Source organism: Podarcis gaigeae, assembly GCF_964106915.1.
Source record: "Podarcis gaigeae genome assembly, chromosome: 3".
NCBI classification, from domain to species: domain Eukaryota; kingdom Metazoa; phylum Chordata; class Lepidosauria; order Squamata; family Lacertidae; genus Podarcis; species Podarcis gaigeae.
This window is the reverse complement of record NC_139680.1, coordinates 101,778,751-101,795,219: the sequence shown is the minus strand read 5'-3', so window position 1 is coordinate 101,795,219 and position 16,469 is coordinate 101,778,751. Positions and strand designations below refer to the sequence as shown.

Here is a 16,469-nt window from a genome sequence, read left to right as displayed (position 1 = left end):
TTCAGAATGCTGTTCTGAATGTTGGCGGTGGGGAGGAAAAACCCTCCTCCCACCGCAAGCCCCGGGAACAGAGGAGAAGCGCTGCGCACCTTCCCCTCTGTTCCCGGACCTGTCCTGAAGGCTTGCGGTGGGAGGAGGGCTTTCCTCCCCACCACCAACATTCAGAATGCTGTTCTGAATTTTGGCGGTGGGGAGGAAAAACCCTCCTCCCACCGCAAGCCCCGGGAACAGAGGAGAAGCCCTTCGCGCCTTGTCCTCTGTTCCCGGACCTCCCACCGCAAGCCTTAGGACAGGTCCAGGAACAGAGGAGAAGGCGCGCTGCGCTTCCCCGCTGTCCCCAGAGATTTCCCTATGGGCTTTCGTCTTGCGAAGCAAGCCCATGGGGAAATTCGTCTTGCGAAGCCGCTAAAAAATCGGAAAACCCTTTCGTCTTGCGGGTTTTTCGTTTAGCGAGGCATTCGTCTTGCGGGGCACCACTGTGGTTACTTATCTCCTTAACTTGTGATGGGAGGGCATTCCACAGGGAGGGTGCCACTACTGAGAAGACCTGGTTCCCTGTATCTTCACTTCTTGCAGTGAGGGAAGTGCCAGAAGGCCCTAGGAGCTGGACCACAGTGTCCGGGCTGGACAATGTGGGTGGAGACGCTCCACCAGGTATACAGGGCTGAGTGAACTTAAGGTTGTCATGTCCATTGATTTCAGTTGGTCTGCTGTGAGTACATAACCCGTTTGCAGAGCAAAAATGTGTGCCTTCCCATATAACCTAGCTAGGAGACACATTAAATAAGCAGTGGAAGTGGTTAGGTCGGGCATTTCATGCACACAGTCTGTTAGAGTCCAGTTTATGTTGCTCTACCAACATCAAGGGGCGCAGGTGACGCTGTGGGTTAAACCACAGAGCCTAGGACATGCCAGTCAGAAGGTCGGCAGTTCGAATCCCCGCGAGGGGGTGAGCTCCTGATGTTTGGTCCCTCTCCTGCCAACCTAGCAGTTCGAAAGCACGTCAAAGTGCAAGTAGATAAATAGGTACCGCTCCAGCAGGGAGGTAAACAGTGTTTCCGTGCGCTGCTCTGGTTCGCCAGAAGCGGCTTAGTCATGCTGGCCACATGACCCGGAAGCTGTACGCCGGCTCCCTTGGCCAATAAAGCGAGATGAGCTACGCAACCCCAGAATCGGTCATGACTAGACCTAATAGTCAGGGTTCCCTTTACCTTTACTTTACCAACATCAAGGGATGAAAAATACACTCCAGGAATATCACTGATAGGTCATCCAAAGTGTTTTGGACTACCAGTGGGTGTTTTCCACTGGAACAACAACACCAACACCCAGAAAATTCAGAATCCAGGGTTATTTTATATTGGCATAGCTCAGTTGGTACAGCATGAGACTCTTAATCTCAAGGTCGTGGGTTCGAGCCCCCCATTGGGTGAAAGATTCCTGCATCACAGAAACTTTTTTTTTGAAAATGCCTGCTCCAAAGGTCTTATCTTACTACACCAGGGATTATATAGCTATATATGAAATTTCATGCATATCAGTTAATATCTTTACCGTCCTCCATGAAAATAGCTGTTTACTTGGCCGTTTTGCTATATCATGAAGGCTGAAATTTCAATTCAGTGGAGCAGGGTCAAGATATTAACTGATGTGACCTTTGGAACAGGCATTTTTTAAAAAAATGTTTTTTATGAATTACCCTACTGCCCTACCCTCCGCAGGGCTTCCCGGGTCCTGGAAAGTCGGCTTAGGTGAAGAAAATGAGACTAGGCCGAGTAGATTAGGCCTTGCCTTGCCTTTGCCCTGCCCCCTGCACGCAGCCGATTTTTCTTGATTTTACTGCTGTGGTGTTTTTTTGTTTTTTGTTTTGGTAAAGTACTTTTCAGTGCACTTTATTAAACAAACAAACAAACAAACAAACAAACAAACAAACAATAAATAAATAAAAATATAATAACACAAGCCAAAACACAATCCATCCTGTAGATTTAAGTATCTGTCCATAGTCGCCTACTTGTTATCAGAGGCCCAGAATCCACATTCCTTTGGAAGAAAATATGAAATAACGTAAAACCATTTTTGCAGGCAAAATAAAAATAAAAAATTAATGTGTGTGTGGGGGGGGGTTACAAGAAATTTTCCGCACCAGGTACCACCTGACCTTCCTACACCTCTGATGACATTATGGACCGAAAAGAAAGTGTGTCTGAAGTTCTAGCCAGCTTTGAACAAATGTGTTGAAAAAGAGCTGCCATACAAAGCCGGAGAGCTTCAAACAGATGAATTTTCTTTCCTGGGATCCAAGTTACTGCCTTGCAATTCATAGTTTGGAGCACTTTTGAGCCAGTCCGCAGGATGATGGCAGAAGGAACAGCATGAGGCATTTAAAACCAAATTTAACATGCTGAAGTCAAAAGGATATGGTTGTGTGTATCTAAGTCTTCCTCAGAGTAGACCCACTGAAATAAAAGAACCTAAATTATTTGTGTACACTAACTTCAGTTAGCTTCTGCTCATTGGCATAGCATTAGATATGGCTAGTATTTGTGGATCCCCTTGCAATGACATTTGTCCTGAAAGACAAGACACAAATATTTTAACAAAAATATAAAGTGTATATCTGAGATTATTATAAAAATAGCAAACAGGCATACACCTGATTGAAAAACCACTCCAACTGGATTTACGCTGACAGCAACCCACATTTTTAAAATCTTTGGGAAGCCACAAACAATGTAGTCTTTGTGTTCATCATGGGTAGCCTGTTGGATTATTTAATTACAAACAGCCATATACTCCAAAGACCGCCTTTTAATCTCAGGAAATTAGAAGGGACATGAAAAAAAGGAAAGGAAAGAAAAGAGATTTGTAAGCAAAACGTAAAATTTTGACTAATCATAAATAATAACACATATGGCCAGTTTCAAATGACGTGCTTAATCTTTTCATTCATATTGGGACACTTTTTTGTAACTTTAGAAGCTTGTTGGGTTTGTTTAGAGTAAAAAAAGGGAGGGGAAGCAACCTGAGATTTTGGATTTCTTATGTTGCTGTCCTTTTTCCTCCCAAGGTATATTTAATTTATTCCATGTGAAATTCTGTGTGTTGGGCTGTTGTTGTTTTTAAATGCAGGCTGATGAGAAAACTGCTTCATTGATTAATTATCTGCTTTTAACTGGGTCATCAGAAAATTAACTTTAAATATATTTGTATAATACCCAAACCTCCATTTAGATCCTTATTTGGAGTATGAAAGGATGCATAACTATTAATTACCATTTAATGAACAAAATCTATTGTACACAGTGTTAGAAAGGCCATCTTAAATGCTTTATTTTACAATAATGAACCAGAATCAAAGCAGCCTTGTCAGGGGGAGGTGGACAACTGTGTCCTCTACCACACTAATTAATCATCTGAAATTTAAATTGACAAGTTTACTGGGGGAGAACCAGGCCCATTATTTTGTGTTAAAATGTTCGCATCGGTGCTATATTCCCTGCATTTTCTCCATGTTTATATTGGGTGAGTCTTCTGTCTGTCATGCACATGCGTCAATACAGTGGTGCCCCGCAAGACGAATGCCTCGCAAGACGAAAAACCCGCTAGACGAAAGGGTTTTCTGTTTTGGAGGCGCTTCGCAAAACGAATTCCCCTATGGGGTTGCTTCACAAGACGAAAAAAATCTTGCATCCCCCCGCGGGTTTCCCCCCGCTTTTTTCGCCCTTTTCTTAAGCCGCTAAGCCGCTTATCAGCTGTTCCGCTGATAAGCCGCTTAACAGCTGATCGCTGGAAGCCGCTTGACAGCTGTAGCGCTAATCCGCTAAGCTGTCAATGGGCTTGCTTTGCAAGACGAAAAAACCGCTATACGAAGAGCCTCACGGAACGGATTAATTTCGTCTTGCGAGGCACCACTGTACATCTATCAAACATATCTCATTCATTGTCTGCAGATTTCACGCATGCTTAAATATGGTTTTCTGCAGTGCTTATATATATATATAAAAGCGCTGCTATTCACCATGACATTGTTACAGTGAGTTGTTGTTGTTGTTGTTTAGTCGTGTCCGGCTCTTCGTGACCCCATGGACCAGAGCACACCAGGCACTCCTGTCTTCCACTACTTCCCGCAGTTTGGTCAAACTCATGCTGGTAGTTTTGAGAACACTGTCCAACCATCTCGTCCTCTGTCGTCCCCTTCTCCTTGTGCCCTCCATCTTTCCCAACATCAGGGTCTTTTCCAGGGAGTCTTCTCTTCTCATGAGGTGGCCAAAGTATTGGAGACTCAGCTTCAGGATCTGTCTTTCCAGTGAGCACTCAGGGCTGATTTCCTTCAGAATGGAGAGGTTGGATCTTCTTGCAGTTCATGGGACTCTCAGGAATCTCCTCCAGACCATAATTCAAAAGCATCAATTCTTCGGCAATCAGCCTTCTTTATGGTCCAGCTCTCACTTCCATACATCACTACTAGAAAACCATAGCTTTAACCATACGGACCTTTGTCGGCAAGGTGATGTCTCTGCTTTTTAAGATGCTGTCTAGGTTTGCCATCGGCTTTCTCCCAAGAAGCAGGCGTCTTTTAATTTTGTGGCTGCTGTCACCATCTGCAGTGATCATGGAGCCCAAGAAAGTAAAATCTCTCACTGCCTCCATTTCTTCCCCTACTATCTGCCAGGAGGTGATGGGACCAGTGGCCATGATCTTCGTTTTTTTGATGTTGAGCTTCAGACCATATTTTGCGCTCTCCTCTTTCACCCTCATTAAAAGGTTCTTTAATTCCTCCTCACTTTCTGCCATCAAGGTTGTGTCATCTGCATATCTGAGGTTGTTGATATTTCTTCCGGCAATCCGGAAGAAATCCGGCCTTTCACTGGATGGGTTACAGTGAGTGCCACACTTTAAACATTGGTGGGGCGGGTGATACCAGCACTACGTACTGTATATTTGTATATTGTGGTTTTTTTTAAATGACAGGTGTAACCAATTAAGTATCATTGTGTCCCTGTCCTCCCTGCTGAGTTCTACAGGGGAAACACTGAAACACAGGTGGAGGAAGATGGCAGCTGGAGCCACACACTGGATTGGCTGTAAGGAGGCAGGCAGGTGGGTCCCGGCTGAGGGGCAACTGGGGTTGGTGTGACAGTGCCCCATTCATCCTAATGGACCAGCCTCTACTTCTCCTCCTCCCACTGTTATGTGTGGAACATGAAAAGGCTGAAATCTCCCCTTAGCTTGGTAACCATATAACTGGACTATTAGCTAAAGTCAGCATTAGTCAACGGTTTTGAAGATGAAAACCTCCTCCTGAGTGTGAAGCAGTAACTTATTACTGTTTTATTTTATTAATGTCTTTTGGCTTTGGGTGTTTTATCACAAGCTCCATAACCTTTCGGTCCCTCAGGCAGTATTTCACCATTGCTGCTTTCAAAACGAGTCACTATTTATAATATACATACAGTATATTACAATCATTAATTTTTTTCAACGTTTTATGAGGTGTGCTTATTACATGAAATGGTGTGTCTGGCACTGGCAAATCTCTCGTGCATTCTCTCCCCACCCCCACCCCATGTTTCCTTTCTCTTGGCAGGTCCGGCCAGAAGGAATAATTTTCTGTGGGCCACGCATGCTTTTCCATACCTTTCCCCCCCCCCCCTTCAGAGGAGGGGCGGGATTTGTCACTTCTTCGGGAAGGCCTTATAATTCACAGAAACACAGATTTATGCCTCGGCCTTTCTTTTTGCCAAGCCTTGTCAAACCCTAACATTTTTGTTGGCAACCTTTTTTGCCTTGCCCAGCTGAAAAGAGAGGCTCATCTAGTCACAGAGCTTTCCCTTCGCCTTCTTTTCTCTCTTCCGGAGTGTCTGTTCTGGCGCACGCTGCTTCGTCTTCGTTATCAGGACTACCTGCCACATTTCACGTCTTCCATCACCGAAACATTTTATTAAAAGTATGCATTCATCCCCATCAGCTAATGTTCTGTATTTTGAAGGCTTCAGGGGCCCTCCCCAGCCTGAGAGGCCCCCTCCAGGCAAGCAGAGAGAAGGGTCATGGTCATAGCTGTCAACGTTTCCCGTTTTTAAAGGGAAATTCCCTTATTCCGAATAGGATTCCTTGCAAGAAAAGGGAAGACTTGACAGCTATGATCATGGTGTGAGGGAATAAATGGTTACTTCAGTCTCAGAGCTTCTCTTCCCCCACCCATTTTTATTATTATTTGACATATTCGAATTTACAATCATACCACAACACATCAAAAAGTACAAAATTCCCACGAATCTTTGGACTTCCCCCTCCCCCTCTGTGGGTCCCATTGTTGAGCCTTATCTACTGCATCTTTTATAATAATCCAATATTTTACATCTCCATTACCTCCATAGTTCTCGTTGCATTACAAGTGTTATTGCAATCCCGCTAACGACTTTAACTGTTTACATTGGTCTCCAAGGTAAACCATAAATTCCCCCCATTCCTTATTAATGTTTTGGTCTTCCTGGTTTCTGATCCTTCCGGTCATCTTTGCCGTTTCGGCATAGTCCCTCAACTTAATCTGCCATTCTTCTCTGGTAGGGACTTTGTCGTTTTTCCAGCTCTGGGCTAACAACATCCGCAAGGCTGTCGTCGCATACGTGAACAGTCTTTTATGCTCCCTTGGGATTTCAGCACCAGAGCTTCTGGTCTCATCCCTGAAGGCCTTCACTGAGGTTCTTCCCAGCCCTTATATGTAAAGCAAGAGCCTGCCCCAGCTTAAAATCAAGCTCCTTTGAGTCCTAGTTTCCTCCACTCCCAGCAATCTCTTGCAGAGTGGACACAGGCTCCAGGCCTGTGAGCTAGTTCTTTACTGTCCTATGCACAGGTTTGTCATCAGACTCAGCATTGTGAGGTACCTCCTGTGGCCTGCACACCAAAACATCTCATTATCAGTCCCCGGAGTGTTGTAGCACCTCTTGACGAAGACCAACATCCCAGGGTCAGGATGTTACCAGCATCAGCATTGGTGAACACACTCTTGAGGTGGTAGGTGATTTTGTTTACCTAGGTTCCACCATAACCAGCAACCTCTCCATCAAGGCTGAGCTGGACAAGTGTATTGGCAAGGCAGCTGTGGTAATGGCTTGCCTCTCCAAAAAGGTATGGGAGAATATTACACTAATGTCCAATACCAAGATGAAGGTCTACCAGTTGAGCATGCTACTTTATGGAAGTGAGTTGTGGGCAGGAGCGATGCCTCAATGCCTTCCACATGCTTTGTGTCAGGAAGATTTTGGGCATCATATAATGGGTCAAAGTCTCAAACAAAGGTTTGCTCTCACAAGCCCACATTCCTAGTATGTTCACAGTCCTATGTTCCAGTATTGTGATTTTCATTTTTTCCTTATTATCAGTACACTATTTCCTCTCTTAATTGAATCTATGTGAAATCATCATCTGTTGAGCAGTTATTTCAAGGAATTAATTGCTATTTAGTGCAGAGAGACTTGTGAGAGGCTGAGCAGATGAGAGCGAGAGAAATCAGCCAGTAACCTGTTTGACCCTTTGGTCAGTGCCAGCCCAGAAGGGCATGGTATTTTTAGAGGACCATGTGGCTCCAGTTGTTTTCTGCATTCTCAAGATTCTGACATTCTTTGTCATTAAGAACGAAAGTCTTGTGTGGCTAGAGAGGAAGTGGGAAGTGATTCACTTTAAAGGATTTCATGGTTTTCTCCAGGAGAATGGCCAAGATACTGACCTGCTTTGGAAAGCAAACTCCAATGCGAGAGGTAAAGATATTTTAATAGTTTTAACTGTCCTTCTCTCAGCTCTCGGGCTCCAGTGGAAATTGTCAGTGTCAAATATTTGCTGTGGGAAATAAATGTCATCACTGTTCCTGGCAGATCTGGCATGCGCAAGAGGGGCCTTATGTCACATGCTGCATGAGTACCATCATTTTGCAAATGCCTCCATGGTTTCAATTGTCTCTACACAAATGCACAGAGTATGGGAAACAAACAAGATGAACTGGAGCTTTTAATACAGGGTTGCAAATATGATCTGGTAAGCATTACTGAAACCTGGTGGGATGAAACTCATGACTGTAATGTAGGAATTGAGGGGTATAACCTGTTCAAAAGGAACATACCAAACAAGAAGGGAGGAGGAGTAGCATTGTATATGAATCATATGTACACTTGTGAAGAAATCCATGACTTGGAGCATGAAAAGCAGATTGAGAGTATATGGGTAAAAATTGCAGAAGAGAGAAACAACAGTGACCTTACTGTGGGTGTCTGCTATAGACCGCCAAGCCAGACTGAAGACTTGAATGATGCCTTACTAGAGCAGTGTAGTTTTTGACCTGTTGTTGTTCAACGTCTTTATAAATGACTTGGATGAAGGAATTGAGGGGATGTTCATTAAATTTGCAGATGACACCGAACTGGTGTGTGTGTGTGTGTAGCTAATGCTGCAGAAGACAGAATCAGAATTCATAATGACCTTAACAGATTGTAGAACTGGGCACAAGCTAACAAAATGAATTTCAATAGGGACAAATGTAAGGTTCTGCACTTAAGCAGGAAGAACCAGATGCACAAAAATAGGATGGGGGACACCTGGCTTACTAGCAGTACATATGAAAAGGGTCTAGGGGTCCTGGTGGACCCTTAACAGGAGTGCAGTTCAAAACATGACAAGTATCTTGTCTGCTTATTGTACTTTTTCATTATGCCTATCCAACATTGAAGTACTTTTCCCATGGTGCACTTACTTGACTAAGTGCTGACAAGTATTTGGATTCTGAGTCATACGATCATAAGAAGAGTCCTGTTGGTTCATGCCAACAGTTCATCTAATCACTTTCCAACAACGACCAGCTAGATGTCTCCAGGACATTCACGAGCAGACTATTGGTGCTAAGCCATCTAGGGCTTAGGCTTTCTACTCTGACTGGCAGTAGCCCTCCAGGACATCAGGCAGAGGACCTGGTCTTCCTTATCCTACCTACTACCAAGGCAAGCTGTTTTAACAGTTGTTTTCACTCTACCCTTCAAGGCAAAGATTGTCTTTATCCTTTAGTCCAACACAAGCAACAAGTGGAGATGGATAGACAGTTTTAGTGGTGTTGTAAATTTGCTATCAGAGCTCATTTTATTGTTTCCAATGGTGGAAGCCAAAGTGCTGAGGCTGACCATGTTTTATTACCCCTCCTCCCACCCCTGCTATTCCACCTTATTCTTGGTATGGAATAAATGTATCTATAATCTCTAAATACCGTTGAGTGGTTTCTTTCCATTTCTGTTGAGAGTGCTCCAAGCCATTCTATATCAAGCCCATGGCCATCATCCAAAGCTTCATGGGGATCCAGAATGTGCATAGAACTCAATATATATGGAGAGAAAACTCAATATATTATTGTATTATGTTTCTATTATTATTTAGTTTTAATAATAATAATACCTTCTCAGTAGTGGTGCCCACCCTGTGGAACGCCCTTCCACCAGATGTTAAGGAGATGAGTAATTATATAACATTTAAGAAACATCTGAAGGCAGCCCTGTATTGGGAAGTTTTTAAATGTTTAATGTTTTACTATGTTTTTATATATACTGGAAGCCGCCCAGAGTGGCTGGCAAAACCCAGTCAGATGGGTGGGGTACAAATAATAATAATAAGTTTTATTAAAGAAAACAAATAATAATAGTAATTTTATAATTTCTAAATTTGTAATTTATTATTACAAATATTGTTTATTTAATTCATTTTTATTGTGTTATATTGTTGTTGTTAAATGCTGGGATCTTTTGATAAAAGGTAAAGCAAGCAAGCAAGCAAGCAAGAAAGCACCTGGCCTGTTATCTTCATTGCATGCATTTACAGGATTTGACAGATTCATGAATGAGAGACGTCTCATTGACTCTCTGGAGGATCAGTGTCCATAGGAAACTGCCTAATATCAGTCAGCCCATCTGTCTACCTATCCCGGAACTGTCTAACTGGCAGTTACTCTCTTGCATCTCAGACAGAAGTGTTTCACCTGCTGCTTCCATCTCCTTTAAACTGGAGGTGCCAAGGATTGAAACTGGGATGATTTGTCTGCAACACGTGTGCTCTGAACTCAGCTATGAATCCCTCCCCATGTTTGGAGACAAAATGGATGCAAAGATATCTAAAAACAGACTTAAAGAATCAATTCCAGTACAGACCGGGAAAGATCTTTACTGAAAAGGCTTGTTGGAAGAGAATTTTTTTCAGTAGGTGCTGGGAAGGCAGCAGAGACAGCGCCTGTCAAATATTTAATGAGAGAGAATTGCAAAGGGTAGGTGCCATGACAGAAGCCTGGTTCATGTTTTGTCTGGAATGGCATCTAGTAAGATGTATCCACTTGGGAGGAAGCCATTTAACTCAGTGAGATTTAAACATGCATTTAAACAAGCAAGATTTTGATTTCACTTCTATTTCAGGAATCAGATTGGTTTGACTTGGCCCACTTTCAGGAATACTCACTTCACTTTGGATTGAAATCAGAACACAGCTTCTAAAACTCCAGTGATTTATGTCTCCCCCAATGATTGTAATGTAAAAATCAGCCAAGAGCTATAGTTGTTTTCTGTTCTTTGGCATGACTGGATGAAATTTGCAGGCATAGTTGCCCCTTCTGAGTGGATGAAGTCTGGAAAATTACAGCAGCTTCCCTCTGTTTTGTTATTTATTTGATGTGCATGCACACACTTAGTGCTGCGTTATGTATGAATCCTTTCTCATGAGGCATCCCAAAGAGATTTACAAAATAATAATATATATAGAACAGTTACAGATAGGTAGCCGTGTTGGTCTGCCATAGTCAAAACTATGTTCTTTTATATAGTTCTTTTATATATAGAACAGTTACAAATAAAAAAGTATAAACAGTTAAAACAACTGCATATATAAAAACAATAATGACTATAAAAACAGCTCAAAACAACAACACATATATAAATTCAATTAATTTTTTACAACAAATTTTATGAAGTTATACATCTCAAAATAAACATTTTACATACTGTTAGATATCCAGCGACTTCCCTCCTTCTCCTTCCATGGTTCATTCTGTTTATCTTTCATTCCTGCATATTTGACTATAACCATATAAATTCAATTCAAATCCAAGACAGATACTGACTGGGAAAATATTTATTTGTTGAAAGAGGAATATATCTGTGCCACTGAATAACAGTTGCTGTGGAACAACGGGGGGGGGGGGGGGCTTTTATGATTTATTTGTGAGTTTCCTGAAGGCATCTGACCAAAGACCTGGGCTGGACAGATCTTTGGTCTGGTCCAGCAAAGTACTTTATCTCCACAACCAATCTTTATCTTTATCTCTAAACCATTGAGCCTCTTGGGCTTGCCGATCGGAAGGTCGTGGTTCGAATCCTTTCAATGGGGTGAGCTCCCATTGCTCTGTCCCAGCTCCTGCCAACCTAGCAGTTTGAAAGCACGCCAGTGCAAGTAGATAAATAGGTACCGCTGCGGCGGAAGGTAAATGGTGTTTCCGTGTGCTCTGGTTTCTGTCACGGTGTTCCGTTGTGCCAGAAGCGGTTAAGTCATGCTGGCCACATGACACGGAAAGCTGTCTGTGGACAAACGCTGGCTCTCTCAGTGTGAAAACGAGATGCTGCAACCCCATAGTCGCCTTTGACTGGATTTAACTGTCCAGGGGTCCTGGTATACACAGAAGTTTGCCTGACAGTGCAAAGAACAGAACACCCCCTGTCAGGCCAAGCTCCCTGTTTACACCTGAACCAGCAACTGCACACAGACCCCACTGAATCATGGTGGAATCTACAAGCAAGTTTATGATGGCTAATCTATCCCTGCCCAGAGAATTGCCATCATCGCAATACAATTATGGCAAGCAGGGGGTGAAAAACAAGAAATGGACTACATTTCTCTGTGTGCCTTAAAAAGAAAAAAGAAAAAAAAGTAAGGTGTGAGAAGAGAAAATTTCTGGGAAATTGATTTTCAAGTTCGTATTTGAGCCAGAAACATGAAGTGCTAACATAACCCATATGTCACAAAATAAGATCCTCAAAAAAGACTAGACATTTTGAAGAGAGTTCATTTCCCCTGCTCTGTTGTATTACTTGAAATATTTCATTGCTAACTCCAATCCATAGTTCTTCATGCCTGAGCACACACATTGGCTGTGATTAAGGTGAAACTTAAGTCAATTAGTGGAATGATTTCTTCCACAGAAAAGCTGAGTTTTAGATGGTTTTTGCCAATTTTTCTACTCGGTAACATTTGTCACTTTTTTTCTTCCTTTCGTTTGAAAGTATACAATAGTTTCCTTCTCCTTCCATTTCTTTTTTACACGCTTCCCTTCCTCTTTTTCGGTTAAAATACACTCTGTAATTCAAGTCTTCTGCTTCCTTTATTAGGAAAACAGTAATACCCAAATGCTGGTAGAAAGAAAGAAAGAAAAAATATGAGAGATCCAACAGGAAACAAAACCCACAAGCAGAAAGGGGTTAGTACAGGTTACTGAAATAGTTGAGTCCTCTCTTGGGCTCCACAGAAAGTAACAGAACTTTACAATATCTTGAAAATCTGTTTCACAACCATTCTTATTTTTCACTAGATATTCATATCGTAGCAAAGGGGCGGCAGGGGGGAACTTGGTTATAGTTTTCTGGTGTGTTTTTTTTACACTTAGTATTTGTTATTTTTAAAAAACTGTACGTGCTGCTAACAAGTCTTCTAAGAATACCAAACTCCAGGTGTTTATTTTGGGCATTCCAAAGCTTAACAAGAACTGCATTTGAATGCTAGGCTTCCCCCTGTGTTACAAGCCTCTCGGTGACTTAAAACACATTTTCATCACATGATGACTTGGCTTAGAATAAGCATCAATCTAAACATGACTGACGAATGACTTGGTGATTTAATTGAAAGATTAACCCCCCCACACAAAAATTGCTGCTTTAAAGTTATCTGAAACCATGCATCAGGTCCTCTGCAGAATCCAGAAATTGAAATGAAAGCAGGACCTGCAACGAGATACCGTAATGTGGAATGTTTCTGGTTAGGATTCCATCAACTCCATTTTATTCCCTGTCTACAGTTTTCAGTATCTCTCCAAAATAATCAGTCACCATGGGCACTGAGCATGCTCAAAACTCACTTTTTGCTTTTCTCAATTTTTTGTACTTCTGCAAACTTCAGGCATCCCTCAGTCCTGCTCATATCTCCCAGGAGTGATGCCTCAGTGCCTCGCTCCAGTATACGTGAAGGAGCGTCTCCACCTCCATCGTTCAGCCTGGACACTGAGGTACAGCACTGAGGGCCTTCTGGCAGTTCCCTCACTGTGAGAAGCCAAGTTACAGGGAACCAGGCAGAGGGCCTTCTTGGTAGCGGCACCCACCCTGTGGAACGCCCTCCCACCAGATGTGAGAGAACAACAACTACCAGACTTTTAGAAGACATCTGAAGGCAGCCCTGTTTAGGGAAGCTTTTAATGTTTAATAGGTTATTGTATTTTAGTGTTCTGTTGGAAGCTGCCCAGAGTGGCTGGGGAAACCCAGCCAGATGGGCGGGGTATAAATAATAAATTATTATTGTTGTTGTTGTTGTTGTTGTTGTTGTTGTTGTTGTTGTTGTTGTTGTTATTCCACATGCGCTGTGTTAGGAAGATTTTGAGCACCACCTGGCAGGACAGCATGTCAAACAAAGATGTGCTCTCCCAAGACCACATTCTCAGCATGTTTGCTGTCCTTTCTTGGTGATGTCTACACTGCTCAACACTGGACTTGCTCTGCTGTGAGCTAGCTTCAGGCACTAGGCCAATTGGCAGATCAACTCTGTGCTATAAACATGCCTGCAACCCCACCATGTGGCAATCCCTTGCAGACGACCACAGTGCTTGACTGCTGGGGGGAGAGCAGAGAGAAGAAACGCCATGGTGCATCTGCAGCAGCACAGCCAGACACTCTCATCTGCCCCAGCTGTAACAAAACATGTCTCTCCTGTATTGGTCTCTACAGCCACAGCAGGCACTGTAACCTTCCATCAATTTGACTCCAACCCCAAAGGCACATTCCTCCACTGTCTCCCGAGACAGACGGATCCCAACCAATCAACCAACTTATGCTTGGGTGCTGCCATTTTGACTATAAATGCAATGGCACTCACAGCCTGAACATCAGAAATAGAAGGACAATTTCCCTTATGTGGTTCTGTTTCAAGCATTTCCTTTACTGGGCTCTCTCCTTCTATTCAGGCAACATAAATAGCTTTTCTATTGATATTGATATTGATATTGATGATGATGATGATGATGATGATGATGATGATTTATTATTTGTACCCCGCCCATCTGGCTGGATTTCCCCAGCCACTCTGGGCAGCTTCCAACAGAGATTAAAAATACATTAAAACATCAATCATTAAAAACTTCCCTAAACAGGGCTGCCTTCAGATGTCTTCTAAATGTCAGGAAGTTGTTTATCTCTTTGACATCTGGTGGGAGGGTGTTCCACAGGGAGGGCGCCACTACCAAAAAGGCCCTCTGCCTGGTTCCCTGTAACCTCATGCTTGCAGTGAGGGAACCACCAGAAGGCCCTTGGCGTGGACCTCAGTGTCTGGGCTGAACGATGGGGGTGGAGACGCTCCTTCAGATATACTGGACCGAGGCTGCTTAGGGCTTTAAAGGTCACACCAACACTTTGAATTGTGCTCGGAAACGTACTGGGAGCCAATGTAGGTCTTTCAAGACCGGTGTTATGTGGTCTCGGCAGCCACTCCCAGTCACCAGTCTAGCTGCCACATTCTGGATTGGTTGCAGTTTCCTGGTCACCTTCAAAGGTAGCCCAATGTAGAGTGTGTTGCAGTAGTCCAAGCAGGAGATAACTAGAGCATGCACCATGTTCAAGCAAATCAGCTGTATTATTGGCTTCTTGTTGTTCTTGTTTTTATCATGTATTTTGTGCTTTTTATCTTGAATTTTTATGTTGTGAGCCACCCTGAGATCTACAATTGAAGTGCGGTATACATGTTTAATTAATTTAATAATAATAATAATAATAATAATAATAATAATAATAATAATAATAGCAATATTAAATTATCCAAACAATGAAGGGAACAATTGCTCCTCAGCTCAGTTAGCAGAGCAAGTGTTTTGCATCTCTAGCTAAAGTATCGTAGGACTGGCCAGGATCTTGAATAGCCACTGGCAGTAAAATTACACAATGTTGGAAGCAGAATTTGAGGCGTACATTCACAACAACCCTGTGAGGAAGGCAAGCATTTTACATGCGTTGAATTGATGCCCAAATCAACACATGTTCGTGGCTGAGCGATGATTTCAAACCAGTTTACCCTCAGAAAATGAAAAACAACACCACTGATTCTTGCTGTATGCTAGTTTAGTACTCAACTTATTCAATCATCTCTCGAAAACTCTGGAAACTCAAGTATATGAGCAAAACTCCCTACCTGCGTAGGCTTCCTTATTCATGTCAATTGAAGGGGACGCTACATGCATTCAAACAAATTGTTCCTGGGGCTGCTCTATGGTTGCCAATTCCAGAACTATCCCCTTCAGGTGTGCATCCAGAGAATGGTCCACATTATCTGTACTGCATCCATGGGGTTCACAGCACACCTGCCCAAAACAGATTCCTTGGGTGGGGTGATGGTCTAGTTCAGGCATCTTCAACCTTTTCAGACCCTGGGCTCACTTTTCACCCAAATATGCACCTGGAGATCCATTTATTAATCTTTTGCCACATATTTGCATGATGGCAGTGCTCCTGTTGTGACCCACCTTGAACCAGGCTATATGACGCACTAGGGAGTCTTAACTCCAGGGAGTCTAGCAGGGCTACAAACAGAACTTCGGGACATTTTAAATTGTTTCTCATTTTTGTGGTTCTTCATACATCAGGTTGATCCATTCTGGTAAAAAGAGGATGTGTTTCTCATGTTCAGTTACGTGAGACTTGTTAAACGAATTACTCAATTTTTGGCTAAGTGAAGTGGGTGAAGAAGCCACAAACGCAACCTTGATTCTGGATCCCACCCCACCCCCCTCCCCTTCATTATTATTTCTAGCATGTTTTCCAGTATTAAACTTGTCGTTTTCGGTCTTCGTGCTGATTCAGCACCAGCTCCCGTTCCTGAATTACTAAAACAACTTTCCTCTCCAACTAACAGGGGACCCATGATTCACTAGGTAAAGAAAATGGAGAAACAGAAAGGGACTTTTTTTCCATCTCCTAATATTAAAAAATAAACTGGTAAGAATTCATAAAACACTCCTGTTAAATGTCTGGGATATTGGGGGGGGGGTGTCTGTGAGGGAGAAGCTGCAGTAAAATCTCACGTTTCACAGATGGATTACTCAGGACGATGCTAATTCGGCTTGTGCCTTGAATATGCATCTTTGCCTTGGCCCAGAAAGGGCGATTTCTATGGGAAAAGAGAGTTCTCTGTGAGAAAGACCCTTC

At 42.8% G+C, this 16,469-nt stretch overlaps 1 long non-coding RNA gene across 3 annotated transcripts in view; it reads left to right on the top strand.

Annotated features, from left to right (window-relative positions):
- The window catches only part of LOC310842249, a 56,380-nt gene extending 43,914 nt beyond the window's left edge, over positions 1 to 12,466 (top strand). The window contains exons 1-2 of one of the 3 annotated variants that reach the window (XR_014563039.1): positions 5,222 to 5,264; positions 12,402 to 12,466. This is a non-coding gene — a long non-coding RNA (uncharacterized lncRNA). Of the gene's footprint in view, positions 1 to 5,221; positions 5,265 to 6,222; positions 7,132 to 12,401 lie in introns of those variants that run through there. The other 2 variants (XR_014563040.1, XR_014563038.1) reach the window with 2 other exon arrangements.
- The last annotated feature ends 4,003 nt before the right edge of the window (positions 12,467 to 16,469 follow it).